The 11,852-nt window shown below is 42.7% G+C and overlaps 1 protein-coding gene across 4 annotated transcripts in view; it reads right to left on the bottom strand.

Moving 5' to 3' along the window:
• CEMIP2 (cell migration inducing hyaluronidase 2) overlaps positions 1–10,173 on the bottom strand; it is a 74,714-nt gene extending 64,541 nt beyond the window's left edge. For 2 of the 4 annotated variants that reach the window (XM_081281603.1, XM_081281606.1), the window contains exons 1-2: positions 10,108–10,173; positions 9,271–9,452 (exon numbers count right to left, since the gene is read on the bottom strand). The gene's annotated coding sequence lies outside the window, so the exon portion shown is untranslated. Of the gene's footprint in view, positions 1–5,519; positions 5,616–9,270; positions 9,453–10,107 lie in introns of all 4 variants that reach the window. The other 2 variants (XM_081281604.1, XM_081281605.1) reach the window with 2 other exon arrangements.
• Positions 10,174–11,852: the final 1,679 nt, after the last annotated feature.

The following is an 11,852-nucleotide window of genomic DNA, read 5'->3' on the forward strand; positions in this document are numbered from 1 at the left end:
GATCGCCTTGCTTTTGTCTTAGGTTCCATTTGTGTACTTGCCCATCTCCTGCAGTAGACAGTTCGCCTCTTGAGACCAGGATGAGGTCTTTCTTGTCTTGGTATACACATAGGACATTATGCATAGGAGGTACTCAGTAAGTGGTTGTTGAACTCAGATCACAAATTCCCGCAAAGGAATTCAGCATAAGTACTAGGGTGTGTGTATGTGTGTGTGTTTATTCATATTTGGGAGAAAACAGACAGATGGTTGAAAAAAAAATAAAAACAAAATGTACCCCCATTCAGAGATGTTTGATTTTGTGTAAGTATACTCCCAAACAATCTGTTAAAGTACAAGATTCCTCTGTTCTGTTCTCTCCCCCACCACCTCCCTCTCTCCTTCCCTCCCTCTCTCCCTCCCCGCCTCTCTCTCTCTCTCTCTCTCTCTCTCTCTCTCTCTCTCTCTCTCTCACACACACACACACACAGACTGATACTAAAACTTTCCATTTAATCCTTCTTCAACATTCTTGAGGCCCTGAGAAATTTAATCTCTAGGAGTGTCTCTGATGTGGAAGAAATTAAGAACATTACTTAAAGCAAAAAAGTCAATGGCCAATATGAAATCTAATTGGTGACTAAAAAATATAATTAACAATTGCTGACAGGAATGCTAAAGATAAAGAGTGGTAAACTAGCTGGACAAGTTTAGCCTTTTATAATTTTTTTTCAATGGTTTAACCACATACTATGAGATGCAACAGGCACATAGGAAAAAGGAAAACATTCCAGCCACTTTATATTGTTATGCTGACAGCCAAGAAAAGCTGTGTTCAAGAGGAACGTCTTTTTTCAATATGGAGACTGCAGCAGTAATTCATAAAAAGTAAGAGTTCTTTAGAAGGGCTAGGTTCTAATGGTCTTTCTATGGCTGAGATAACAGTAGGCGAAACAAATTCACTCCCCTGTGATTATCACTTACTGGAATAGCTGAGGACACCTGCCCACAGGCCATATCATCAGTCCCCCAAACCATCAACTAGTCTAGCCCAATGCAGAGGGGTACCACAGACAGTGTCAAGACATGCAGATTGGTCCCATATTGAGCACCTAATAAAAATCCAATTATTTTGACTTATTTAAATTTCTTTTAATCCCACCTACATTTTCTATGAGAACTTTTCTTGGGGTGGGGGTAGGATACTAGAGATTGAACCCAGGAGTGCTTTACCACTAAACTATATCCCCAGTCCTTTTTTATTTTTCACTTTGAGAGAGGGTCTCAGTAAATGCTGAGGAGGCCAGAACTTGTGATCCTCCTGCCTCAGCCTCCAGAGTCACTGGGATTACAGAGTACACTACCACACTCAGTTTATGAGAATTTATTTTTAATGGGAAGTTCAGGCATGAAAGAACAGACAATGATTTTAAAACAGTATTCAATCCATGGGTTAATTCCACAAGTTCCAGTGTCTTAGCTTTTCTACAGTTTCAATACAGCAAATCAAAGAAGTAGGCCCAGTGGCATATGCCTGTAATCCCAGTGGCTGAGGAGGCTGAGACAGGAAGATCCCAAGTTCAAAGCCAGCCTCAGCAAAAGCAAGGCACAAAGCAGCTCAGAGACCCTGCCTCTAAATAAAATACAAAACTGGGCTGGGGATGTGACTCAGTGGTCGAGTGCCCCCGAGTTCAATCCTGCCACCAAAAAAAAAAAAAAAAATTTGGCCAAAAAATTTTATCTTTCATAAAGATCTTTACAACATACTGACTGGTATACCCCAAAAGTAAAACATGTCAGAAACAAAATATGCATGAATTATCATAAAAACAAATCATGGATTTTACTATTAGTACATCTGACCCAATAAAATCTTCAAGGAGCTCCTAATAGCCTTGAACTTTTAATGAATGTTTCTATATTCCCAACTTACAACTTTTTAAAAAAAGGCACAATGACGAGGTGATTTTCAGTTTTGGGGGTTTTTTTTGGTGGAAGAGGTAGGTATTTCATTTAGTTTTGTTTTAGATTTAGATCATGTTTGTTGATAAACAACAAGTTCATTATCTTAGTTATATAGAATTGTTCAATAGAAATAAGCAGGGCATGTGTGGTGGCACATGCCTGTAATCCCAGCTACCTGGGAGGCTGATATTAGTACTAGAAATATTATAGGATTATTGACTGTTGATTATATTAATTAGTGTGTATGTTGGATAAGAGACTATAAGCAATGTGCCATTATATAATGTAAACTGCAAAACTTAGATAAACTGCAGAACCTTGACTTAAATTAGTAACGTAACAGTCTACACCTGGGGCATATACCCAGACCTCACCCAGTTATCAGCTGCAAGCAAATGAATTTTAAAATGAACTTAAGAACCCAGACTTCTGAGGGGTGATAGGACTAACAGGACCCAGGACAGAGAGACCCAGGCCTCCATTGCTGTTGTCCTCCCTGCACCAGACTCCTCCACCCCAGATCAAGTTCCAGCAGCCCGGACTTAAGACAGGTCACGTGAGCGTGAGCATCTGGGACCCTTGGGTGTAGACTGTTAGGACTTAGAATTAGGATGTGTGTCTGAAGTGTGATTAGCATCAATAAAATAGGTTTGATTAAATCTAACTGTGCCTCAGACTGAGTCCATAATAAATGCTTGTGACAGAGGCCAAGGCAGGAGGATCATGAGTTAGAGGCCAGCATGGGCAAGTTAATGAGACCTTGTCTCAAAATTTAAAATTTCTTTTAAAAAGGGCTGGGGATATAACTCTGTGGTAGAGTACTTACCTAGCAGGTATGAGGCCCTGGGTTCAATCCCCAGGAAGGAAGGAAGGAAGGAAGGGAGGGAGGGAGGAAGGAGACAAGAAATAATCTTAGCAAAATTGACCTTTTAGGTCCATTAATTTGTTAATTTTTCAAATAAATATTTAAGTGTGACCAATTTTCTCATGAAGATCATGAACTTAATGTATAATATAGATTTTCTATAAACAAAGAGGTTTTTGAGAGGGTCTTTTTATACAATGCAGAAGAATATTATGCATTGCCTATTCTATTTCCAGAGCATACAGAATAAAATACTTTTTCTAAAACAACCCCTGTAAGGAATTCAGCATAAATGCTAAGTCCATACATACAGTTACGTGCAAGAGATTGTTAAAAAATGAAGTCTGCTTTCATTCAGAAATCTGTGGGATTTCATTTAAGATCCCAAACAAACCAATTTTCCCCAGAAAACAGGAGATTCCAGTTAATCCAATCAGTAGAATACAGAAGTCCCTTCTGCTTTAACTCTTATACAAAAAAAAAAAAAGTAACCTGCAATAATCTGATGTTAACCAATCAGCTTTTTTCTAACGCTGTTTCCTTTTTCCCACCGTATAAAACCCACTGTTCTGCCTCTGCCCGGTTAGGAGCTCTCCTGTTTTGTTGCATGGAGCTGCCTCATTTCTTGAATTTTCAATGAAAGCCCAGCAGATCCATAACTAAATTTGCTGTAATTTTGTCTTTCTACAGAACTAAAAGATAAATTCCTGGAAGATGTTCTGGAAAATTAGACACAGAGGGAGTGGGTCATTTTACCTATCAGTCCTTCTCTGCTTCTTCTCTGTTTCTTTTTTCCTATTATTATTCATCAGATTTTTTTTTCCCTCCTGAATTCTTTCTACTGAAAAGCTGCTCTCCTGGGTCCTCCCCTCCTCCCCCATGCTCCTTAGACCATCCTCCATGCCCTCCTTCCCAGCGGCTGGTAAGACCCAAGAGAGGCTTCCAACCTGCAGACAATGATGGATGGCTGGGCAGAGGCACACAATGGTGGTGCAGGCGTGTGTCAGCCTTGCAGCTGACCTTCAAAAGAACAAGCCAAAGCTGAAGCCTGACTTGAGGGAGGCTGATTTAATTGAGGTTACAGCAAAGGCCAGAGCCGCCTGTGGGCTGCATTCTCTACAGAGTGCCAGGGACAACGCTTTCAAATACTTCTCAAGAAGAAAGAGCCAGGAAAGTTATGTTGGTAGAATGCTGGAAAGTGGGGGGAAAGATAAAGCCGAGATGGGCTACATAAACAAGTATAGGCACACCAAAAGTTCACGATCCAGTGATATACAGATACTGAAATGCAATGACAATAGGAAATACACAATGAGTATGTTTTGACATGCCTTTCAAACCAAAAAGAGGCTAGATGAATAATCAGATGTCCAAAGTGAAATGATCCAGGGCTAGAAGAAAAAGCAACATTTTGGTTAAGGGCAAGACCAGGACTCAAGTGTACCGTTTCTTTTAACTGTAGTACATTTCTTTTAACTGTAGTACAGTTTCTTAAATGTCTGTGAATGGAAGAACGTTTAAATTTTCTAAAAGCCCTGGCAAATGTACTAACGCCAAAGTGTACCATCAGATCATTACTGATAACTTCTTTACTTTGTAAGTATTCACTAAAATCTATCACTAAACTGCCACAAAAAATAACAATACATTGTCCAACACACCAATAGGGCAGGGGAAACAACAGACCCAAGAAGTCTTTCCTATTCTTTGGAAAGCAAGTTCCAAGCCAGAATATAAACCCAATCTCTACGTCCTCTGAGGGCATGTGAAACCTAGGCCAAATAAATGGATCATATGACCTCTTCTCAACAGTTGCCTTCTGCTCTCCAAGACTCAAGGATGCCACAGTCAAAAGTCAGGACCTCCATGAACAAGCAACTGCCCAGCACTATGGTGATGGTTGGCCTTTGTGTACCTAAACGGGGATACCTGGAAGCAGGGCAGGCTATTGTTACAAGCACAAACAGGAGGCAAGAAGGTTAAAGTCAAGCTAAGACCACATGGTAACCAAACAGCTGGGAAGTTATCTACTATCTGATCCTATACTGGGAGCAGTTCCCATGCAGTAAGTACAAGCGGTGTCCAAGTCAGGGTAGGCCTTGGGAGAGCAGAGCATTGTCAGGAATCAAAAGATGTCATGAAATGTACTGAAAGGCTATTCATCCCTCATTAGGCTTTTTAAGCTATATGTGGTCCGCTGATTCGTAAACGGCTACCAGTATGTACATACTGAGCAATTAAAGTCACACTTTTTTCATTCATGAGGTATAATTTTTTAAATTCTAACATAAAGTTCATTTTATAGTGGTGGCACTAATGGTATCAAAAAGCAATGTTATATGGGTTTGTTTTGTTTTGTTCTGTTACAATCTTTAAAAAAAAATAACTCATTTTTCTCATTCCTTCCAAAACAGGACTCTGACATTTTTCCTTGTGCTATATTAAACTTGCCAATGACTAAGATGTTAACAATTAATTTTCCAATTTCATTGTGTGTGAAACCATTCATTTTCAGGAAAATGAGTCACCATTAGCTCAGGCCATTATGACAACAGAAGGTTTGCCTCCTCCAAAGGGCAAGACAGTAATTTGGGGAATATCTTCAAATCAGTAAGTTTCACTCTTAAGAGAGACTTGGTAACAGACCTGATGAAGACATCTAGTTTGTGGTGGATGTTTGTATGTTCTAAGATACTTCCATCAAACTCACAATCAATGAGGACAATTCTTTATTCTGAGTGACTCAATGTGGATTATAACTCTTCAACCAACAATGTCCTCAGGGACCTTCTATGCAGCATCAAAGCTGTGTGTGTGAGAGAGAGAGAGAGAGAAAGAGAAAGAGAGAGAGAGAGAGAGAGAGAGAGTGCACATTAATACATTGAAGCTAAAAATGCCACAATCTCTCTTCAGCAAATTTTTCATTATATAAAATTCATCAAATACTGCCAAACTTTTACTTACTGTCCAAACTAAAATGAAGCCCTGATACAATAAATGTAAAAGATGTACCACTCTTCATGCTATAATGAAAATATGTGCCTTGCTACAACTCTGCTTATAACTTTAGTCTAATGACAACAATTTCAAAACAGTTTTGCTTCACAGATCACCAGATTCATTTGTTAGGAGATAATAATTACAGCTTCCAAATCGGCTTCACTTTTTTAAGAGGTATTTTAATAAAGACCCCATGTCTCATTTATCTTTGTTTTGCTCACAGAAAGCAGCAGGATCTTGCACATTTTAGAAATACAACAAAGCATTTGCTGAATGTAGTTTCTAACAATCAACACTAAAGGTTTTCCAAAGCAAATAAAGGAAAAACAAAAGAACATACAAACTATTTCTAGTATGCTTTTATCCTGTGATTCACAACACAAATCTGAATAATGTTTCCAGGAACTTGCTGCTTTGAAAAAAATGTTCACTTCTACAATATTTTAAACTTGGTCCTGTTTTTAGAAAATGCAAGTAAAGCTAGCATTATTCTTACACTTTGTTCCCTATTTGACAGAAATTTATTACAAGTAACATCACCGCACAATGATCATCATATTATGTGTAAGAACTACGAAATGAAAAGATACAGGGTCTGTCTTTAACTTGGATGCAATGGTTTTCTATGCTCAAATGCATACTATTTGACCATAAAAACATTCAAATAACTATATTGTTAAACAAAGCCAAACTGGAATAAATGAGAATATATGGTGAGGGGGTGTTGTCTGGAAATAAGAGACAAAGGAGGTCTTGTCCCTGCTTAGTCATTAAATTACTATGTGACCTTACCTAATTAGTAAGCCTCTCTGGGTCTCAACTTCCTTGTTTTAATATTATTTTTAAGATCCCCTGGAACTCTATACTAGGATTCAGCATATGTAGCACTGTCCAGAAAAAAAAATTTACATTCATATTATCTCCTTTCTTCAAAAAAGTCACATTTAATTCAATAGCTTTAAATATCTGAGTTTGGATTTCTATCAAAGGCAATTTATTAAAATGTCAGATGAGCTTAATTCTATTTCAAGTAGAGAACTAAAGCAAGTATTGCTTACAGATTCAAATTTCACCTAGACAGCAGCTGCTGCTATTGAGAGAAGAGCCTCTAACAATATAGTTGGAAATTATAACTCTTTTCAAATGGAGAAAACTAGTCAGGTGATTTTCATGGTCTCAAAAATACAGAGCTTTTCTTGCTTTCTTTTCTTTTCCTCTTTTCTTTCCCATATTCATCTTGTAGGACAGAGGGAAGTAAAGGCCAGCTTAGCTTGGGAGGCAGGGTGATATGTGTATGTTATAGGACAAACCTTTCTCCACGGTTGCACTGTACCAGAAAGCTCATCCTTCTAATTAATGCTCACAATCCAAATGAAACCAGAGAATTTCCTGTGTCTGGGATGAGAAGAAGCCTGTCTAGGTGAGGAATACCATTTAACAATAGCTAGAACCTAAAACAAAGACTTGCTCCCCAGAGGGGGTTCAAAACTGTCTGGAAGAAGCCAATAAATCAGAAATCTCTGATTAATACAAGTTCAAGCTATGATTTATAACTAATGATAGCTTTTAAAACACACACATATTTAAAGTCCCTTTGGATAACACATAGCACTAGCTTATGTAGTATTTTATCATATACATAGCAAACTTAATCCAATTTAATCCTCAGAACATTCCATAAAGCATTTGAAAACTCACTTTACAGATGAGGAAAAATCAGAGGATTTTCCCAGTAGCAAATAGTTGGTTAGCAACTGTACAAACCTTTCAAGCCCTTCAATATTTACATTCTAAAATGGCACCCTGATACCAGTTTTCAGTCCCATTTATTTTTTTCTGATTTAATAAATTTTATTTTTCAAAAAACTGCAACACAACCCCATTCCCAATCAGTTCCTTCTCTGGCTTCTTAAAAAATGTGCATAATGAGCTGGGTGTGGTGGTGCCCGCCTGTAATCCCAGCAACTCAGGAGGCTATGTCTTATTCATCTTGGTAGCTGGAGACCACCACATGGGGTAACTTGGTACCATGTGGTCTCCACAACAGCTGCCACTCCACCGGTGTCCCTCTGTTGCTCCACTTTGCTCCATGAAGCAGGTGCTGAGACTCCTTCCAGAGAAGTCTATTGTAATTCATGGCCTAATTACAATAGGTAATTAATAATTGTTAGTTAAATGAATGGACAGTGGCTGGGTAGATAGAGGATGTGAGACCCAAATGTTTTAAAATACTTTATAATGGAGATATTTACATGCAGCATTTCAAATATGAGTCTCAAGCTGTAAATTTGAAAGCAATGATAAAGTTTTCTCATTCTGAAACATGATTCATCTTTCTAAATTTCAAAAACTTATGCAGAGGCACATAGCTAGAAAGGAGTACCCTTTCAACTTCAAAAATGGCCCACAAGATTACTTTACCCCCACTTGTCTTCTCATTTTCTAGGTAGCTGTTTGAGGACAGACTTGATTATTCTACCAGAATGTGACTAGTAAATGGTTGCACGGTTCAGGTTTCCTGTTGTGACTGTGACTTTGACACTTCTGAAATTCACCAGTTAAGTTAGATCAAGGAAGGAGACTTTACTCAATTAACCACAACACAGAAACTTTACACAAGCAACATGTAAGAATTTACAGATGCTACTTCCTGTATATACACATGCGCATGTGCATGCACAGACATGCATGCACAGACATACATACACACACCCAGTCCTCACCTTACTCTCTTATCCACAGGCTAATAAAATCGAACAGCGGAAGACTCAGGGTTCAATCCTAACCTTAGTTTTCTGATCATGTAAGTACACATAGATCAGAAAAATACAGCACAAGGTAGACTGAATGGAAAGCCAGAAAACAGATTCCAAGTTCCAAACTGTCCAGCTCCTCTAGTGCAGACACACAGAAAGCTGAGGGGAGTCATTTCAGCAATAGGATAAAGCACCAAAAAGTGCCACCCAATGTTTACTAAGTAGAGGACGTGCTTATGCACCTTCTTCTGCTTTGATCATAAACACAAACTCAGAAGAACCCTTTGAATAGGTAATGGGGCATCCAACCAGAGCATGATGCCCAACTACAAAAAGAGCAAGCTTTCTTCAACTGTCAAACCAAGAACTCTGTTCTACCCAACCAAGGAACTAAAAAGCTATTTTATATGTATTTGATTTTAGCAGTCATTTCCTGGGAATTCAGGCTTCCCTCAGCTCAGAAGAAGTCTCTCCCCCTTTTTATCAATTTTTTTCACTTTTCCCTGGAAGGAGTTCACATCTGCACACCCTCAGCACATGCAAATGGGCAGGATGGCATTTTGTTGTCACACTGGCACAAAGGGAATGAAGTTAAGGTAGTGAGAGGCTCATGAGCAGAATTAAAGTTCTTAAATTATTGGGCACTCTGTCTTTATCCTCAACTGCTGATGAAAGGAGACATATATCAAAGTCTGTTTTCCTAACCTTATGTGGAGAATTTAAGTGAGTTGTTTCCGCTCCAGGGAGAGGTCTGGTGACACACATCAACCCTCAGCAGAGAGCATCCAGGGAAGTCAGGACCTTGGATTTATTGCTGAAAAGTGCAGTGACTGCAGCACCTCGGGTCCTCAAGGAAAGAGCTCCTCCTTTGCCAGGATCTCCCAACTCTGCAGAGAAAAGCTCAGAGTGGGGTCCAGTGCTAAAACTATTCCCCAGCTTTAAAGTTTCATGCTATTTAAAAGCCTCATCTTACCCTAAGTAACACAAAGTGAAGTGGGGGGATGGAGGACCCACCAACCCAGGGGTACAGTAAGCAGACAAAGATCCCCCCCCCCCGCAAACACACAAGCGCGCGCGCACCGAAGCTAAAACTCTACAATGCACATTCCAACAACCTTTCACTGTAGTCGGTTTCCTGTGGGGTTTAATCCCAGCCCTCTACAGAAAGTTTAAGGCTGTTCACACAGACTTTCAAAGATCCATTGTTCCGGTCCCCGTAAACGTAATGAGAAAATACAGGGAAAGAAAGAAATCAAGACACGGTTCCCAAGGACCCTTTCTTACTGAAAGAACTGACTCTAGAGGAGTCTGGTTACTTCTAATCCAAAGAGACTGGGGAAAGGAGGAGAGCGGGAGAGGGAAGGAGGGTGCTGCGGGGAGCAGGAGAATATTTTTCATTTCGGCAGAAATGCCCAACGCTAAAGCGGGCCAGGCCTCCAGGGACCGGGAAGGTGCGCAAGACCCGGGTCTGCGCCCTCGCAATGGACTCCTAGGATAGCAAAGGAGGCGGGGCAGGGGGCCGGCGAAACCAACGCTCCTTACCTTCCCCTCCCCCGCCTAGCGTCGGTTAACTCAGGTGCCTACGCAATGATCCAAAGAAACTGAGCGCTCCTCTCCATGGCCATGGAGCCCCTCCAGCCCCAGTGTCCGCCGCTGCTGCTGCTGCTTTTACGCAACTGTAACCGCAGCCTCTGCTTGAAGGTGAAACACTCTCCTCCCGGGAGTGACGCGCACTTCCCTCTGCCTCGGCCTCCGCCTCCACCTCCTCCAGCCCGGAGCCCCGGCGGCAGGGGCCTCGGCTTGCGCCCTCCCGGAGCAAACGCTCGGCTCTCTCCTTTCCCTCCCCTCCGGGAGGAAGAGGAGGAGAATCGCGACCCGGACGGCGCCGGCCCGAGTGTCCCCGAAACAATAGGGGAAGAGACGGTGGCGCGAAGCAGAGCGCGTCCCAGGAGTCGCGCTTGTCCCTGGTCGGCGGGCGCCACGGCTCACTAGGGTCGCGCTCAGCCTCCGCCGGCCAGACAAGCGGCCCGGCTCTGGTGGGTGGAGGGCTGCGGATTGGGCGGGCGGGCGGACTGGAGGGCCAGAACGAGAGAGGCGGAGAGAGAGGAGGAGCCTGTAGCGGGAGGAGGCGGCAGCCTTGCAGAACTCCTCCCGCCGCCACCAAGGGCCGAGAGCTGTAGACTCTCCCGGCTCAGCGCCACTCGCTGCCGCGAGCCGGAACAACGCCCTGGCGCGCCGCGGACCGGACCGAGCCCCCTACAGCGTCCCGTGCTGTGCCTTTCAGGCTCCTACCTGTGCTGGTAGCGCGCACCTGGCCTGGTCAAACCTGAACCCACGCCCCACTTGACCCCAGCTGAGCTTCGTACTGCTCCGCTGTCGCCTCCGGCGGAACCTGTACCTGTGTCTCCCATCACGCCCAACTGAGCCCCCAGTCACCTCCGGCTGAATCTGAAGACGCTGCGCCCCCACACGCCGTGGTCGAACATGACCCTTATACCCTATGGCTGAGGTGGACACCACTTTTTCAGCGATCCCTGCTGAGACTTACTCGGCGTCCCAGCATTCCCAAAGGAACTTTCAAACTCCCACAAAATTTTCTGTGCATAAAGTCACCGTAACGCGGCTGCCCCCACCTGGCCAACCAGGGGTGCGAGGTTCTTAGTCCTCTCTGAAGAATCAGACTGCTGGGACAATGACAGTTCCTCTGGTAGCTTGTAGCACTCCCAGCGTCCGACTCTCAGGCCAGAATAAATATACCTACATCTCCCCACGCCCCCTGCCCGCGCCACTCTGCAGTAGCTGCCTCTTATGGGGGGGCGGGGCGGGGACGCTGAAAGCCACTCCCCGCCCACCCCACTGGGAAAGTTCTTCTCTATGGACACCCGCACTAGGTCTGGAGGGACCTCGCCCCTCTCGCGGAAGCTGCTTTCACTCTGAAAAGCGTTGGCTCAAGCCGAGGGTGCGGCCGGGCTCGATCCATCATCCGTCAGAGATCCCGAGCTAATGACAGCTACAGAACTGCCAAATCCTGGCCGTCGTCATTTTCTATTTCATTAGGAATTGTAAATCTTCCCTCTAGGGAACACTTTCAGTGAATACTGTACAGAGAGGATTGTTCACTTTTCAGGGATGCTCTTTTTTGTTTGTTTACCCCACCCTTCCAATAAAAATTCAGTCATGGAACCGTGACACACCCAGCAAGCAGGAAGGGGAATACCCTATTTCGAGGGTTTCAGTTAAGGGATTTGTAGAAGGAATCAGTATTTCCAAATCTTGGCTGATGAAAA

The sequence above is a fragment of the Spermophilus citellus genome, assembly GCF_964194105.1.
Source record: "Spermophilus citellus genome assembly, chromosome: 2".
NCBI lineage: Eukaryota > Metazoa > Chordata > Mammalia > Rodentia > Sciuridae > Spermophilus > Spermophilus citellus.